The sequence below is a fragment of the Chenopodium album genome, chromosome 2, assembly GCF_948465745.1.
Source record: "Chenopodium album chromosome 2, dcCheAlbu1.1, whole genome shotgun sequence".
NCBI lineage: Eukaryota > Viridiplantae > Streptophyta > Magnoliopsida > Caryophyllales > Amaranthaceae > Chenopodium > Chenopodium album.
Window position 1 is genome coordinate 22,238,497 of NC_137835.1, and position 19,390 is coordinate 22,257,886.

At 42.7% G+C, this 19,390-nt stretch overlaps 1 pseudogene; it reads right to left on the bottom strand.

Annotated features, from left to right (window-relative positions):
• The window catches only part of LOC145570539 (histone-lysine N-methyltransferase SUVR3 pseudogene), a 4,449-nt pseudogene extending 1,901 nt beyond the window's left edge, over nucleotides 1–2,548 (bottom strand).
• Between the last annotated feature and the right edge of the window lie 16,842 nt (nucleotides 2,549–19,390).

Here is a 19,390-nt window from a genome sequence, read left to right on the forward strand (position 1 = left end):
TTTTTCCCCATGCGACTCCAAAAGATCTATGCAGAGCAACCAAAACATGCCAACCTACATAAAGCCTAAGCACAACAGCTAACCAACAACTAAAATGACTTGGAACTTTCACAATTTATCAATAAGGTATAGATAATTGTGTAAAATAAGCCAAGCTAAACCTAATTATCATCATATCCATGATTAAGTTCATTTAGCTTTCATTTAGCTTAATAAGTCAAGCTTAGCTGGTTGGGCCTCCTTACCAAACTCAACACCAATAAAAACTAACTTGGCTTAATGATAGGCTTGTTCATTAATCGAGCTAAAACATGCTATCATCCATCTAAAGTTAATATATATAATTTCCTTTCAACAACTTCATATCAATCTATAACCATTAAATTTAAAGAGCTTATTTTAACTTTGTTCCAATACTAACACACAAAAAAATCTTATGAGCCAATTTACAATCATTTATGTTCTAGTTAGGCTCATGATCAAGTTGTTTCACCAATCAAACTTTAGTAGGGTCTATCTATCAATCATAAAAAATAATTTCCTTAATCAAGCTTTTGTTATTCTACACTCATTTGATTGAAACAAACTCATTTCTACCTTAGTCTTGATATACAAGCAAAGCTTATGAAGTGACATTCATCTACATGCTAAATTATTAACTTCAAATCAACAAGCCTTAAACAATCTTTTTATTAATGATAAAACAAGCTTTTAATCAATCAATCAAACAAATAAGTAGTCTACTTCTGTGAATAAATAAGTTAATAATGAACATCAATGATTGATCTGCTATTAACGCTCAAACTTGTATACACATAACAAACTTTAACTGAGTTTCATCTCCATTTGCTCAATGAGCATATTCAGTTAGTTTCCATCCACACATTTAAAGTGGTAGGACTGTAGAACCAACTATCATTTCTCAAGGTTTGGACATTTGGAGCCCAAATTCCAAACTAATCACAGTAATAATGACCCAACACCATGCCAACTACGATAATAAAACAAAAGGTCACTTTTTTAAAATGCTTACTTCTTTAAACTACAACGCAATGTACACACTACCCTATTTTTTAAATACTCCTGAAAGTTTAGTTGTTTCAAAATGCAAATAAAAGCTAATTTGGGAAATGCCACTATCATTGGAGATGGAAAGTACCCGAGAGATTCAAAAATAATCTTTAACGCATCACCATACCCTCCCTAAGCTAACCATCAACTAAACATAAGCAAATAATCTTAGATTGGGTTGAGAGAATATGGCACCAAGCAGTTTTGTTAAAATAACCTAGAGACTCTTCCTTGCTGAGAACGATGGAGGGTACATCAGGATTTTAACTGAGACTTAATGTCAATGGTAAGGGAAATGAGTATGGAAACTTATTAAGTCATTCTATTCATTTCTCTTCCTTCTTTGAGAGTGTCTACTCTCTGGCAACTCAAACATCATTTGTATTCTCCAATGTGAGAAATTAACAGCATAACTTATACAACTTGTTATCATTTTCTGAATCTTTCTCTTCTTTTCTCCCTCTATACTTTAAATTGTGTCACAATGATACAATATACTTGATACGACATAATCTCTCCTAGTCTCCTCAATATATGGTAATGCATATAGTAAACCCAACAATGCTGTACTATCAGACTCACAGCACACTGATTTCTCAACAGCTGGTATTTTACAGAAGCTTTTGTTCTACATTTATACATGCTTCTTGGTAAATATAGAACTCACACAACACTAAAGTTCAAACATCACACCATCAGTTCTCGACGCAACCCAGAATTCCATTAAAAATTAATTCACATTTAACACAGTAACTTCAAAATAAAAAGCACACCAACTAAATTAATCACAACAAAATTATTCAAAACACGACAAATTTAATGCTATCAAAAAATTGCCGCCAAAATGAAAATTCAAATTACCTGCATATTCACAGACAAACTTTCCCTCAGGAATGAGCTGAGCAGCAAACAAACCCCAACCCTTATTCTCAACCCTAACAATCTTCAAATCAACATTAACACCCTTTTGACTCACCCGATTCCCACAACTCAATTCACAATCACAACTCGTTCCGCACTCGGTCCTCATCTCACCACCCCACAACACCGCGCAAGAGCAATCCCCATCACAAATCTCACCACAATCACACCCAACAGAGTCAGAAACTCCCATACAAGAATCAAAATTGAAATGGGTATTATAATTAGGGTTAGGATTTACATTATTTCCCCAAAATTGACGAGCAAAACTGGGGGAAGAGGTAAGGTAAGTGGGGGTGTAGAGGAAGAAAGTGTAGGGGTGAGAATCGACGGTGTTGATGAAAGGAATGGGAAGGGGTTCGAATGATCTGGAAGCGTCGGAGGATCGGACGGTGGTGATGAGTTTGGAGGGGTGGGATAGAGTGTGGCAGGTGCAGGATATGGAAGCGAGTTCTTGAGGTGTTAGCCATGGAAGTATGAGCTCTGAAATTGATAGGAAGGGAGATGGTGGTGTTGGTATGCGTTGCGCGCATCGCTTTGAAGTGGGCACGCTCATTGCTACGTGAATGAATACAGAAAATTTGGAAAGGGGATGTAATATACTCCCTCTAGATAAAATACAAGTTTCTCTTCTTCATAAATATTTTGAAGAAGCCCGAGTTAATTCAAGTTTTTGTTGGTGATAAACACAATAAAATATTTATAATGGCATTTTTGTGAATTAGACATCAGCTTTTAATAAAATTGGGTCTTACAAATGTTGATTTATTTACAAAAACGTCATTCTAAGTGGCATATTTTGTTGATTTATTTACATAAATGTCACTCGATAAACTATTTTTGTGTATCATTGAGATAATTTTGGACTCACTCAATCGAAAAAAAAAAAAAAAAAAATCGATTATCTAGTGGCATTTATGAAAATTAGCAAAATATCTCATTTAACATGACTTTTTTGTAAATAAATTAATAATTGTGGATTCCAAGTAGTTTAGGTATCTCAAAGGGTTAATCGTCTTTTTAACTTGTAGACAATTATATAAATGAAATTTTGATTTTTTTTTTTTTTTCATTTTCACAATTTATTGCAATTTCTCATTGTTTTTTCCATTTCTCCCCGCTTTAAAGCACTCCATTGAAGCTACTTTCGAGGTAAGATGATTGTAATTTTTTTTAATCATCCAATTAAATTGTCAAACACCCAATAAATTATCAAAATTCAATTTCACAATCTAGTATTAATTGTTAATCATTGAATTTCAATTTCTTAATCTAGTTTATAGCTACTTCAGTGGAGGAGAAAAGGCTCACAAGAAAATGAAAAACACTTATCCTTTTGGGGTTAACAATGCACTTTATTACTCCTTTTTTTCTTAGGGATTTAGTAGCGCCGCCTAAAATAGTGGGTTAGAGTTGGTGTATGTTGTGGTAGGTGTTGGGTTGTGTTATGGGGTAATTTTGTACAATGGTTGACCGATAATGATAGTCAACGATCGATGCTACAAGACTGGGTCAAGATAGTTACGAGTGCTCCCTAGAATCAAGGAGAGACAATGGGTCAACAAGAATCAATCTTCAAGGTTGTTACTACGTACCTACACCCTAGAACAAGTCCAAGTTCATTAAAATACCAAGTAAAGGAATCAACCACTACTCCACCAATTAAGAAAGCGGGTAAGAGAATCAAGGAACCACTATGCAACAGCCACCCAAATATCTCTCCAACCTACTCTTGGAAGTTCTATAAATAGAAGAGTCTTCCTCCCATGAAATCAAGTCACAACCTACGGATACTGGCCTCCCATGCAACTAAATACTAGCAGGGCCCACACGCAACACATCATCAAGGGACTGCCGTATGATAGTTATGAGTTGGCTGAACCAAGGGGTTTCTCTGGGGGCGTCCTGTTACTTTGGAACAGGAAAGTTTTGCAATTTCAGTCACTGAGCCGTGACATACATGCTATCCATGATGTTGTTAAGGTAATAGAGTCAAACTTAACTTTCTTTCTTTCTGCTATCTATGCTAGTCCTAGATATAGAGAAAGAATTGCTATGTGGGCTGAAATTGTTGATTTGTCTAAAAATATAAATATGCCTTGGACTTGTATTGGTGACTTCAATGAAATTACTTGTGCTGCGGAAAAATTAGGAGGTACCATGCTTAGGCAAAATAGGGCTAGTAAATTCCTTGATTTCATTCATTTTGCTGACCTTGTTGACCTGGGATTTGTAGGCAACAAATTCACCTGGTCAAACAAGAGAAAAAGGAGACCGGTAATGCAGAGACTAGACAGAGGTCTTGCCAACCTAAACTGGCTATCTACCTTCCCTGACTCAGTCTTAACCCATCTTCCTAGAGACTCTTCTGACCACTGTCCTATCAAACTGTGCTGTTTTAAACCCCCTCCTTCCAGACAGACCACTAAACAATTTTAAATGGAACCCCACTGGTATTCCCAACCAAGTTTCAAAGCCTTTGTTGAAAGCTCATGGCCCTCCTCTCCAGGTGACTTACAACCAAAGTTGACCCATCTTTCCAGACATATCTCTGATTGGGTAAAACTGAATGTTCCCGACCCAAACAAATGTATCTCTAGGCTTCTTAGGAGGACAAATGGAATCCAAAAAGCTAGAGAGAGAGAACCAAATAATGCTTTTCTGTATAACTTGGAAAATTCCCTCCTCTCTGAGCTAACTCAACTATATAGTCAGGAGCAAGCCTTTTGGGCTATTAGATCCAGGACTAACTGGTTAACTCAGGGGGGACAGAAATACTTCCTTCTTTCACCAGTCTGTTCTAACCAGGAGAAGAAGAAATACGATCCAAAACCTAAGAACTGAAGTTGGTGAGCCTGTTCCTGAACCTCTGATTTTGGACCATGCTGTAGCCTACTTCTCTAACCTCTTCACCTCTGAACTCCTTTCCCCCCAGCCCCTGACCTTGCCTTACTCTTCTGTCATCTGTATCTCTTCCCCTCCAACTCTTGCTGAAATTCATCAAGCCATATTCTCCATGGGAAGATTCAAAGCTCCTAGGCCTGATGGTTACCACCCTTTTTTCTTTCAGGACCATTGGTCCACTATTTGGCCTGACATTCAAGATTTCACCAACAAGATCTTCTCTGAGAAGCATCTCCCCCCAAACATTAATCAAACCTCCATCTGTCTTATCCCCAAAGTTGCCCTCCCTGAAACTATGAAGCAGTATAGACCTATTAGTTTATGCAATACTTCCTATAAAATTGTCACCAAAATTCTGGTGCAAAGATTAAGACCCCTACTCAATGGAATTATCTCCCCTGCCCAGGGGAGTTTCCTGCCAGGTAGAGGCTGCCAGAACAATTTCATAGCTGCTTCTGAAATCTTGCACTCTATGAAATTGAAAACTGGCAACAGATCTTGGTTTGCCTTCAAAATTGATCTTGAAAAAGCCTATGATAGGCTTGAGTGGAGTTTCATTAGACAATGTCTGGTTAGGAATGGTTTTGATAAAGACACCTGTCAGTTGATCATGGATTGTGTCTCAACCCCATCCTTCCAAGTTATTGTCAATGGAAGCCCCACTACTACTTTCCATGCTACTAGGGGAATAAGGCAAGGAGACCCCCTATCTCCCTACCTTTTCATCATTTGCATGGAATATCTATCCTCCTTAATCCAGGAAGCTTGTGATGAGGGTTCCTGGACCCCCTTCCAGTTTAAAAGGAACTCTGTGGCTATCTCTCACCTCATGTTTGCAGATGACCTTATACTTTTTGGTGAAGCATCCCAACAAACTCTTGATTCTGTTTCTGAAGTCCTAGACTCTTTCTTCTCAGTCTCTGGACAAAAAATGAACAATTCCAAAAGCCAGCTTTACTTCTCCAAGAATGCCACCCAAGCCACCATCAACCTCTTTTCAAACCAATTTAATGTTCCCCCTAGCTCTGACCTAGGTACTTACCTGGGATTTCCCCTCACAAACAAAAGGCCTTCTCCCACCCAGGTCAGCTATATAGCTAGGAACATGGCCTCTAAGCTATCAGCTTGGAAAGCTAATTGCCTATCTAAAGCTGGAAGGGCAATCCTAATCAAATCCACTCTTACTAGCATCCCTCAGTATGTTATGCAGGCCATCCACCTCCATTCTTCTGTCTGCAAGAAAATTGACCAGATTTGTAGCAGATTCTTTTGGGGGTCCTCTGAAGATCAAAAAAAGTGCCACATGATTAGTTGGGATAACATTTGAATAACAAAATACTTAGGGGGGCTAGGTTTCAGATCCTCTGAACTCCAAAACAAGACCCAACTAGCTAAACTGTGCTGGAATATGTGTCACTCAAACTCCTTAGCTGCACAAATCATAAAAACAAAATATTGCTCCAGAACCCATCTAAATTCCTTCAAGTATGGTTCTCATATCTGGAAGGGCATGGGTAAAGGGTGGGATGTTTTCCAATCCTTCACCCAATGGTCTATTGGGAGTGGGAACCACTGCTTACTTTGGGATCACAACTGGACAAGCCTTGGCCCCCTAAGAACCTTAATCCAAGGCCCTTTGAACAAGCATGAGGACTCCCTAAACTTGAGTTCTATCATTGATGAAAGAGGTTGGAACCTTCAGAACCTAAGTGTAATCCTTCCCCCAAATATCCAAATGCTAATCAACTCCACCCCTATCACAGGAGAGGGGGAGGACCTTCCCTTTTGCTCATTATCAAAGGGTAATTTTTTTGATGCATCTCAAGCTTACTCCTTTCTGTGGAACAACTCTAGGAGTAAATCAGCCCCTGATATCCAATGGGATAAGCTGTGGAATTCAAACCTCCCCCCTCAGTCAAGAATGTTCCTATGGCAGTGCCTCTGGGATAGACTACCCACCTGCAAAAACCTTTTTCTTAAACACATCACCCCCAGTCAATTCTGCTGCTTCTGCCCTGGGTCTATTGAGGATGGTATTCATGTTTTAAGAGACTGCACCAGGGCAAAGGAAATATGGGCTTTAGCAAACCCTTCAATAAGCTTTGACCAACCAAATATCCAATCCTGGATTCTTCAGAACCTAGACTGCACCTCCCCCCACCTTCTTAACATTCCCTGGCATTTCTCCTTCCCAATTATTTTGAAAAATATTTGGATGAGGAGAAATACTTGGATTTTCTCAAAAACTTCAAAGGCTCTGCCTAAATTCTGGGCCTCTATCACTTTCTCCATTAAAGAACTTTTCTACTTTTCCACCTCCTCAATCACCCACCCTCCCCAAAATGTTTTACCAATTACTCCTCCTCCCTCCTCTCAGCAAATGTTCAAGATTAGTGTTGATGCATCCTTCTCTGCGTCTTCTCTAACCTCTGGCATAGCTTGTATATGTAGAACTGACTCTGGAGAATGGGTCCAAGGCCTAGCAGGACATTTTTTTGCTCCCAATTCTTATATGGCTGAATTATTTGCAGTCCTAGCTGCTGTACATTGGGCCAAAGAAAATAGCTGGATGGACTTTATCATTATGTCTGACTGTCACCGTGCTGTTAATAGCATTTGTGAATCTGATGCCCCCCTGATGAAGGTCACCTATTCTCCAAATGGTGCAGGGACCTAATGCCACTTTCAGGGAACAGCGCTATTGTGAAAGTTCTGAGGAGGCAAGTAGAGGAAGCAGATTTCCAGGCCAAGCAAGCCAGGTTGCATCTAATGCCTACTCGGACTAAAAGGAAAGGAGACTCTAGCTGGATATCAGAATTTGTATTTTGTAACCCCCCCTCCCTCTACTACTAAACTTGTATCTAATGGAAACTATAGCTCTTTTGGCCAGAAATGGCAGGCTTATTTGGGTGCTGTGACACCACCTTAACTGTTTTAGCTGTATGCTTTTGACTCTGTATACTTTGTTACTACCATGGAGGGGTAGTATGTTTATTAATTAAAAAAAAATACTATATATTTTTTAGCCTAAGTTCTCCCCACTATCTACACACTACTCCCGCGAAATATATCCATACATGAGCTTAGTCCACATATGAATTCCACTAAAAACCCACATTACCTTAGTGTCATTTGCAGCCTCATTTTCCGTATGCCCTCGTAGCTATTCTTATTGTTTCGGGGGTTTTTGTCCCTTGGGAGAGTTACAACACTGAGACTGGATTCAGCAAAGGACGCCTGTACCTGCAAAGCAAACGGACCGCCGGATGGTCGGTGGTCCGCCTCCGAAGATAAAGTTAGTAAGCGTTCGGTAATAAAACGTGCGGAAGTAAAGTTATCTGCTCTGATTCCAAGCTCAGGTAAAGTGTTGTCTGTTCTTTGAAAACGACAGCTCTGTAATAAATGAGTAAGTGACGTGTTGTCTCGTATTGCGTGTATTTGTCCTGTCATAAATGTAAGAACTGTCCCTATTTATAGGGTCCTTTTGAAAAGTGTGCCCTCCCTAGGATCTGGTGACCTGGGGATTAGGTCACGCCACAAAACAGCGCCTCAAGGTTTGGGCCTTTGAAGGCCGCCATTCCAGAGGCAATGTTTGAGTGACACGTGTCACTGAGCCCAAAAGGCCTTTGGGCATCTTTTAGGGTGACACGCGTCGCCCTCTGAATGGTCCATGCCGGATCATCAATCTTTTTAGGACAGAAGAATGTCCGCCCACCACGTGTCATCATCTCATAGGTCCAGATGGCACCTTTACTAATGACACATGGCAATTTCTAATTGGGCCACCTGGCCGGGTAAAAATACCCAAATCATTTGCCCTTCACAGCAGTCACGTGCATTAACATGGCACCTGTGACAGGTGTCATCATCCGACTGGACGGAATTTCAAATTGCGTTTTGGGGGGAAAAATTAGGGTTTCCCCTTTCTATAAATAGGAGGGTTTGACTTCATTTTTGTTTTCACACCTTTGCAAATCTTGGAAAATCTCTGGACTTTTGACTTTCAAAGACTCTCAAAGACCTAAACTTTGTCAAGCATCCGACGCTCAGCTTTCTGTCCGTCTGCTTCAGCCAACCAGGCGTCTCGTAATACCTTCTTCTAAGGTAACCGCCTGCTCTTTTATTTTATTCTTTCTTGCATTTTTCATTTATCAAATGGTTTCCCAAACGTACACGGCACGGCCTAGGTTAGCGATCAGTCGGTCACCGGGGACGGCTGAATCTAGAACTAGGAGTGTCGAATTCTCGTTCGAGAACTTTCCTTTAAGTACATCTCCAAATCCGACAGTTTCTGTGCATCTGCAGGACACGATGGCTCGAACAAAGCAGACAACGAGGAGATATAGGCCGGATGGTTCCTTTTACCATTTGGACAGTGAAACTGTAAATTCTGACGGCTCCATTAGGGTGCCTGCCAGCGAAATTGTTGAGCACCCCCCAAACCCTTCTTCTGACCTTCCCCTAGCTCCAACTTATTACTCTTCCCTTTCTACAAGCGGCACCCCCAGTGATACTATACTGCAGGAAGCCGACAGTCAGTACCAGGCCGAGCCTTCAGAACAAGCGTCGGAGAAGAGTCTTGGGGAGGACCCTGCTAGCCCTAGCCGGCAGTCCCCTAGCTCTGGGGAGAGTTCTGATGACGATTCGGCCTCGTCATCTTCTGATAGTGCCTCTGTTACCTCAGAGGAGGCCCGAGCAAAAATAGACACTGCAAGGGAATCCTTGTCAGTGGAAAAGGGGGAAGGCTAGGCGGAGCCGAGTGCTTCTAGGTGCTTGGAACGCGCCCCCTACTATCACCATGTTCTGCAAAGCAAGCGGACCTCTATGACATCCGGTCTTGCTAATTTCAAGCGCAAGACCGTAATGGGTCATGGCTTTTCCTTGTCCGTTCCCAACAAGGATGACACGATAACCTGGCCGAACCTGGCCAGTTATAAGGACAAAGCCTTCGGCTGCTACGAGGCGGTCCTTCAGGCTGGTCTACGCTTCCCTCTCCATCCGGCCGTGGAGAGAATACTGGACGGATACCAACTGGGTATCTGGCAACTTGTCCCGAATTCATGGATCAATATCATCGGGTACGTTGCCGCATGTGAAATGCTGGAGGTGGAGCCCAACTTTGAGGCATTCGCCCACATGCATTATCTCAGCTGAGCGCCTGCTAAGGGCGGCGAAGGCTGGTACACCTTGTCCACCTGCAAGGGGTACATGATGGCAGTCGGCAAGGAGAACAAATGGAAGTACTGGAGAACAAAGTTCTACATTTTCCATTCCTCTGATAGCCGACTGAACCAAAAATACAATAGGTGGAACAAGGATCCGCCCCTCCTAGCTGGTAAGAGCGCCTTGCCCCCTCTCCCTAGGCGGGCCCATGAGGAAATTTTTGACCGGGGCTTGTTCAAAGTGTCTGTTCGGACAAATGAGCAGGGGGAGAAAATAGTCGTCCCCCAGAGCTACATTCCCCTTTACAAGTGGCTGGAAGATGGGGTGTTCTTGGCCGCTTGTGGGCTAAGCTCTGAGATGCCGAGAGGTAGTCGACCGTCTGATTTTATGCAACCTTTAAATTGTTTTTCAATGTATGTTTATAAAGCCTAACTCCTGCTTTTGGTGCAGACAAAGCAATGGAAAAGCTCTCGGCAACAAGGAAGTCGGCTGCCGTCTCTGCAGCAAAATACCGCTCAAACGTCCTTAATCGGGCGAGTGACGAGCAGAAAACAGCCGGGACTCCCAAGGTAGCTATTTATGACACTTAGTATATTTTTCAACAAAGGTTAAATTTTGCCCGCCTGTTTTTCTGACGTCTTTCTTTTTGCTCATGCAGAGTGGTTCCACCAGGCCCTCTCCCTCCAAGCAATCCCAACCCAAAATTCAAAAAACTGGGGCTGGTGATGTGAGAGCATCCGGCAAGAACTGGAAGCACATTTCTCACAAGCCCAAGAGAGGGGACGACTCTACTCTCGAAGCTGACAGGGGGATCGGCAAACCGGATGCTACTCAGGCATCGAAGGGTGGCTTTAAGCAACCCAGCACTGCTGTCGGCTCAGCAGGAGAGAAGAGGCGTCACGGGAAGGAGGAGGAGGCTCAGAAAGACGGTATAAACCGCGCCTTTACTGAATTTCTATGTCAATATAGTTTCTTAAGATAGTTTCTTAGAACTTCTTTGACTAACTTTCAATTTTGCAGCTCCTGTGCAAAGGCCGACTGTCGTCAAAATGGCCAAGGATATGCTAAGGGCGCTTGACCCAGAGGACAAGGCGTCCGTAAGAGGAGTCGGCACCCTCAACTTGGATGCCATCTTGGGGAACCTATGTGAGGTAAAAAGTTAGCTTAATTTTCTTAGTATTTAAGCACATATCCGAATGGTCTTGACCATTCGGCTCTTTTCTCATTTCCAGGCTATGCTGCGCGTCCAGGGGCTAAGAAGGCCAATCCAGGAGAAGTCTAAAGAGGTAACAACTGCTAAAGCTCGAGCCGAGTCCGCCTTAGACCGAGCTCAATTTGAAATTGCTCAGAATGAGCTTCTGACCCTTGATATGATGTATTCCCAGGCGGACGCCAACCTGCAGGTGAAGAAAGATTTGGATTCGGCTCGCTCCAAAATCAATGACCTTAAGGCCGAAATTAAAGGACTCAAGGAAAAGCTTGAGCCTCTTCAAGAGGCCAAGAAAGAGGCCGAGAGGGCCAAGGAGCGGGTTGGCCGCCTGGAGGTGCGCCTGACGAACCAGGAGACGCAGCTGAAGGCCAAGTTCCAGTCCCGAGCTGAGGAGGAGAAGCAGGCCCTTGTCAAACAAATGATGGAAGACTATGAGGCCATCATGCGGATGGCATGGGAGGCGATACAGCCGGGTGCTGATTTTGGTATCTGGAAATCCAAGTTTGATCAAGAAAACGAGGATTTCAATGCTGAACTCCTTCGCCAGGCTGAAGAGGAGGCGAACAAGGCTGAAGCTGAGGGCGAAGAAGCCGACTCCCCTTCAGGCTCTTCTGGGGACGAGGAGGGGGACGAGGAGAATGATGAAAATGAAGAGCAGCCGGCAGGTGATGGTGCGGCTGCCAATGTTGATAACTCCCTCGCCCCTTAAGCTTTTTATAAGTTATTTCTGCGGCCGAATGACCATTTATCTCATCTTCCGGCCTGCGTGTCGAGTATTTGTGTATCTTTACCGGCCGAGGGGTCGGGTAAATTAACAATTTCTCTGGCTTTGCCAGCAAACAGTCTTACCCAGTCGTCTGGTGGCGATTGGTCTTTTAAATTTAAAATGATTCGGCCGTTTGGCTGAAGTTATTCATATTGTTGTTCTTTAAATTTTTTCATTGCATGTTTTTTTGGCTAAGTATTATAACCTGTATGCCATGCGAATGTTCTTGCCCCTGGACGGATGTCGAGTGGTTTCGGTTGAGTGGATTGATTGACTTAGAAATTATTGATACTTAGAAGAGTATGCATGGTTTCTAAGTCAATGAATCACTATGGTGATTGCCCCAAACCACGCGACAGACAGCCATCCAGAGTTAATGAATGATTGTTTCTATTCAGCCATTGGCACAAATGAAATGCAAAATTCTTGACTTAGCAATTTTGCTTAAAAGAGAACTTTCACCTGTTTTGCTCCAAAAGCTAAAAGCAAGCGTCTCCGGCCATAGGCCTCATTGAGTTATGATGATAAGTTTTAACTTAGTCTTAATTTTACTTAAGAATAGTCCGCCTGTCTTGCCCCAAGAGCAAAGAACAGGCGCATCCGATCCACAGGTCTCTCTTTTAATCTGCTAAGTATTTTAGCTCGTTTTCTTCGTAAGTAATAGTCCGCCTGTCCTGCGTTTGGGCAGAAACAAGCGTATCTGGCCAAAGGCCTCATAAGTTAACTTGACTTGTAGATCAGTAAAAAATTTCCGCCTGTCTTGCCCCAAAGCAAAAACAGGCTCATCCGGCCTAATGCCTCAATAGCCTCTACTTATGAAACAGTGACCCTTTTCCGACTGTGCTAGAAAAGTTAGAAAATTCTGGCCTTTTAGATTTCACTTTCGATTAAATCAATCGACTGCGAATGCTGCCTTAGCATTCGGTAAAGCCGCTTGGTGTATATGTAGAGCAATGTGCCACCCAAATGGGAGATGCTTCTCCTCGACGAGTTCGCCCGAATGGACGTCGCCGGTTATCTGACTCATGTTGGAGCAGACGGTCATACTCATGTTGGAGCAGACTGTGACCATTCGGCCTTTATTTATTTTTAACATCCGGCCATTGGCCTCAAAATGATTTATCTGGCCTTAGGCCTTCTAAAGAATTAAGCAAATATTCGTTAAGTGTTAGCATAAACTTACTGAATTTCGTAGAAATTACTGCTTTAAAGCAGTCGGCTCCTTTAGAGGGATTGGGGCGTCTGTTGTTGGGACAGACGCTATCCAAATACATTGGCCATCTGTATTTTGTACAGGCGACACTAATAAAAAAAAAAAAAGACAAGTTGGAAATGAAGGCATATTCTCATTAGACAAATTTGAAATGACAAAATTTGAGGTATTTACATTCGTACTTAGAAATAGTACTTTTTCAAGTTGTCTACATTCCAAGTTTTAGGCAGCTTCCTGTCGTCTGGTTCTTCCAGGCGGTAGGTGCCGTCTCTTACTTCCTCATATATTCGGTAGGGGCCTTCCCAATTTGGGGTCAGCTTTCCCTGTTCATTCGCCCTACCGACTGCCTCCATTTTCCGTAGCACAAAGTCCCCCACTTTGAGAGGACGCTTGTGTACTCTTTTGTTGTAAGCCCGTGTCATTCTCAGACGGTAAATTTCATGGCGCAAGGCAGCATTGCCCCTGCGCTCTGGAAGTGAGTCCAATGCCAGCCGCATGGCCTCCCAGTTAACTTCTTCATCGTATAACATGACTCGAAGAGTCGGCTCATAGTGTTCAATGGGCAGGACAGCTTCTGCACCATACACCATGAGGAATAGAGTTTCTCCAGTTGCCCCTTTAGCAGTCGTTCTGATGGACCAGAGGACGTGTGGTAATTCATCCGCCCAAAGACCACCAACTCGTTCAATTTTCTTTTTAATCCCGTCAGAGATTAGCTTGTTGAAGGCTTCGACCTGGCCGTTTGCTTGAGGCCGGCCGACTGATGCAAAGAAGCTTGAGACCCCTCGTTCTCCCAGTTAAGTCTTGAGTTGGGGCGTCTCAAATTGAGGACCATTGTCAAAAACCATAGACATGGGCACCCCGAAGCGAGTGATAATATTCCTCCAGATGAAGGAAATGACATCTTTTGTCTTGATGTTTTTGACTGCCTCCACCTCTACCCACTTGGTAAAGTAATCCACAGCTACCAATATGTAGCGCTTGCCGCCTGGTGCCGTGGTGTAAGGCCCAAGTATGTCCATGCCCCATTTGGAAAAGGGTATTGGGCTGTGGATGGCCGTCAGGTCTGTGGCCGGACGTTGGATGAGCTTGCCAAATTTTTGGCACTTGTCACATTTTTTTACCATCTCCATGGCATCTGATTCCAGCATAGGCCAGAAATAGAGTCGCCTGGCCTTGGCAGCTAAGGACCTGCCCCCTATATGGGAGGCGTAGAAACCCGCATGCAAATCTTCGAGGACCTCTTTACCCTTCTCTGGGGTAACACACTTCAATAGGGGTTTCAAGAAACCAGTTTTGAAGAGTTCTCCTTGCCTCAGCTCGAAGTTTGCCGCTTTCCTCTTTAGAGCAGCCGCCTCCTGGGGTGAATCAGGGAGCGTGTCGTCTGCAAGATAAGCCCGGATGCTATCCATCCATGTGGAGCTTCGGTCGAGAATTCCAATGGGGTCTTCGTTAGATATACTTCTCTTTTCCATGACCTCCTAGAAGACCGACCGAGGCGTTTCACAGGAGGCGGATGATGCTAGTTTTGACAGAGCATCTGCCTGATTATTTGAAGATCTGGGCACCTGAGTTAGATGGAACTCCTTAAGTGTCCCAACTTCACTTTTGACCGCCTGCAAATATTTTATCATGGCCGGATGAGTGGCCTCGTACGTTCCATTGACCTGGAGTACGACTAGTTGAGAATCAGAGCAGGCGTCAATCTTCTGTGCCCCTGCCGCCTTGCAATACCGAATGCTGGCCAGCAGGGCCTCATACTCGGCCTCATTGTTAGAGACTTGGAACTTGAACCGTAGTGCATATTCGTACTTATCTCCCTCAGGAGATTGACAGATAATCCCTGCAACACAGCCGTTCACAGTGGAGCTCCCATCCACATACACTTTCCAAACCTGGTCAGTATTGTCCGGTACAACCGGCCTTGTCATTTCGACAATAAAGTCGGCGAAGGCTTGCCCCTTTATTGCCTTTCTTGGTTCGTAAGTGATTTCTAATCCTTGCATTTCAATCGCCCATTTAAGCATTCGTCCAGAAGACTCCAAGGTTGTGAGTGGCCGCTTAATCGGTTGGTCAGTATAGACCTCTACCGCATGCGCCAAGAAGTAGGGTTTTAGCTTCTTGATGGCCATGTAAAGGGCAAGGCCAAATTTCTCAACCATGGGGTACCGAAGCTCTGCGTTCCTCAGAACATGGCTAATGAAATACACCAGGAGCTGGATGCCGTTTCTTTCAGCAAAGAGAACGGCACTGAGGGCATGATAAGAGACGGCTAAGTACGTGAAGAGATTCTCTTTGGGCAAAGGGCTAACAAGCCTTGGCAAAGAGTGCAGATGAGTTTTCAGCTTTTGAAAGGTCGCCTCTGCATCATCCCCCCATTCAAAGTTGGTCTTCTTTTTTATTGCCTGGAAGAAGTAGAGACACTTGTCGCCTGACCGACTGAGGAATCTCCCCTAGGTATCCAGGCAACCTGTTAACTATTGCACTTCCTTCACAGTACAGGGCGACTGCATGTCGATTACCGCCTGTATTTTCTCAGGGTTGGCCTCTGTTCCCCTTTGGTCAATCAAAAATCCGAGAAATTTCCCAAACTCAACGCCAAAGACACACTTTTTTGGGTTTAGCATGACCTTGTGCCGCCTGAGTGTGGCGAATGTTTCTTGGAGATCAGCAAGATGATCCGCCTGTTGTTTGGATTTGACTATCATGTCATCAATGTACGCCTCTACATTCCTCCCGATTTGATTAATGAAGACCGTATTAATCATTCGTTGGAAAGTGGTAGGCGCATTCTTCAAACCAAACGGCATCACCGTAGAACAGAACAACTCCTGATCAGTGACGAATGCCGTCTTTTCTTGATCTTTTTTCCACAGGGGGATCTGATGGAAACCTGAATAGGCGTCCATAAAATTCATCAGGGCATGTCCGGTTGTTGAACCGACCAGACTGTTAATCTTAGGCAGTGGATAACTATCCTTTGGACATGCCTTGTTGAGGTCTGTATAGTTGTAGGGAATAATTTTGAGCGTTAATCCCACTAGCTTGAACCCCACTGTGATCATACACTAAAGTACGGTGGCGTCCAAAAGGGAAGAAGATAGAGCAAAAGAGTCGCCAACAAGTTTTTTAGGAACTTGTAAACCGTTCATAGGATGAAGGTTACACCCCTTAACGATCCAAGAGATCGTCAACTCCATAAGGTCTTGAACCAAATAAGGGTTCGGGGATGAAGGTACAAATCCAACCTAAAAGAGATTGAACCTGCCTTAATAATAGACCTCTACTTTATTCTGATCGTATTCATGTGCGCTTTTTAATTAACATGCAATCAATAGGATTACCCTAAACCTGTTTATCTATGTTGGTTGAATTTAATGCACAAATAAACTATTATTGGCGATCACTTGAAATTATAATCACAATTAACCCTAAACAAGATTATTAATTATCTTATTAAGCGTGATTACAAGTACAAATTCCCTTTAAACATGCATAAAAGGTGATCAAGCAATAACAATAAATATCAAGCAACATAATAAATAAAATCATAACAATAATTATAATTATAATAACAATAAAAATAATCATCATCATAATAATAATAATAATAATAATAATAATAATAATAATAATAATAATAATAATAATATTCATAATCATCACAAATTGTAACAATTATAATCATAATCATGTTCATGTTAATATTAAAACATAATAAACATAGCAAGATCCTAGGCATGATACTAATAAGATTTATAACAAACCCTAGCATGTCACTAAGCAATAAAAATCAAATCTTTAACCCTAACATGATACTAACAATCATAAATATTAGAAAGAACATAGGAAGCATCGTAACAATCATATTGAATATTAAAATTACCCTAGACATGATACTAGGAATATCATAATAACAATGTAAACGTGATTTCTACATCATAACATCAATAAAACAATTAAAGCACTTACTTTGACACTTCGTACCTCTTTCTAATAACAAAATACACACGTTAGTAACTTCAAGGAAAATAATAATCAAAACAATTAAATTAAATAATTGAAAGAGAGATTTGGGACCAAACCCTCAGAAATTAAACCTTTCACGTCTAGGGCGAAGGCAACTTCGAATATGGCTAGGTGTTTCTAGATCTTGCGAATGCGGAATTTTGTATGCGAAAACAAAGTTTAGAAGAAAAGAAAAAGATGAATGATTAAGAGAATGCTAAAGAATTAATGATTGCGAATGAAAACTGATTGTTGATGATTGTTAATTAAAACTTATTGTTGATGAGAATTCGTGAGAATTGGTGAATGAAAACGGAGTTTTTAATACGATATTTATAGAGAAATCAGCCAAAAAGATAAAATATCAAAACAAAGCACTTGGCGCACGTAAAACAGAGTTGGCGCAAACCCTGGCTAACTGGCGCTAGGCACCAACACTGGCGCCAGACGCCAATGGCTAGCGCCAGGCGCCAAGGCCTAGGGTCAGGCGCCAAGCCTGGTTTTAACGCGTTTTCGAAAATCAGATAAATTTTCCGTACTGGAGGATAAAATCATATAATTTTCTCGAAAATGCTATTTGATTTTAATTAAAACTCTGAAAAAGTCAACTAGTCAATTTATCAATGCTAATTGAATTAGGAATAAAAAGAACCTTCTAGAAGATTCTAGAAAACTAAAACCATTCCTAATTGCATTAGTAATGATAAATCATATTAGGCCCTCCCCAAGATCATTGGGCCGCACATAAGACTCAAACCGGGCCAAGTTTAGTAAATTGGCCATAATTTCCTCAATATTCATCGGAATTGGGCTTATAATATATCGTTGGAAGGCACTTGTCAAGCCCCATCCAACTACATTACTATTGGACCCATATCATGGACCAACCAAACTGGATTGGCTGTTTTCTTAAAATAAGTTTTTAAAAACAGAGAGAAGAGAAAAGAAATTAAAACTATCCGCAACACTAGACTTTCCACACTTTCACTTCATTCAATTATGATTCGACGCGAAAGGTACTCATCACCGGGTGTCTACAATAGTCAACACACATCCGCCAAGTTCCATTCAGCTTTTTTACTAACACAACGTTAGCTACCCACTTAGGGAAATTGCACGGCCGAATGAACTTGACGTCTAGCAGCTTTTTAACTTCGGCGGCTGCCGCCTGACTTCTTTCCTCGCCATGGTTTATTTCCTTTTGACGGATGGGTTTCTTTTTAGGATCCACAGCAAGTTTGTGGACAACGAGATCCGGGCTGATGCCTGACATCTCTTCCACTTCAAAGGCAAAGATGTCTTTGAATTCTCTCAGCAGCTGGTGAAGGCTTTCACCCAGCTTTGCAAATGCAACCGTCCCCACCTTAACCGTCCGCTCTGGCCGGCTGTCGTCCAGAGGGATATCAATGTGTTCGTCAGCAGGCTGGGGACGGAGATCATTCGACCGTTCCCCGGTCAGTGATTGCTATTGTTTTTCTTTTTTGACCACCACCAGCTGATCAGTCTTTCTTTTCTTTCCGGCTGGTGGGGCCGACTGTTCTTCCTCGACATCGTCGAGGTAAATCATTTGCTTGCCCCGGTTGGATGCTACGGCCGCGGGCTTGACGTCCGAGAGGTAACACTCTCGAGCCGTCTTTTGGTCCCCATTGAGGGAACCGACTGTTCCATCATCCTTTTCATACTTGAGCAGCATGAGAGCAGGGATGATGACGGCCTTACACTCATTTAGAGTGGGGCGGCCAAACATGAGGTTGTAATCTGTGAGCTCTTCAACCACTAGGAAACGGATGGTCATGTGCCGACCGTCTCCCCTGCTTCCCAGGCGGACAGGTAAGTCAATGCGTCCGAATGGGTGCACAAGTCCTCCCCCAAAACTAACAAGGGTGTGGGAGACCTCCATCATGCTATCCGGTTTGTACTTGAGATTGGATAAGCATTTGAGGCTGATGAGGTCCGAGGAGCTTCCTGTGTCAATCAGAATTCGACCAACCAGCTGGTTGGCCACCTTGCATTCAATGACCACAAGGTCATCATGCGGCCGACGGACTTTGCCTCTGTCCTGCTCGGTGATGACAACTTTAGGGAAGGCGGATGTGCCTGCCGCCTCTCCTTCCTCAACAGAGTTGACCATCTT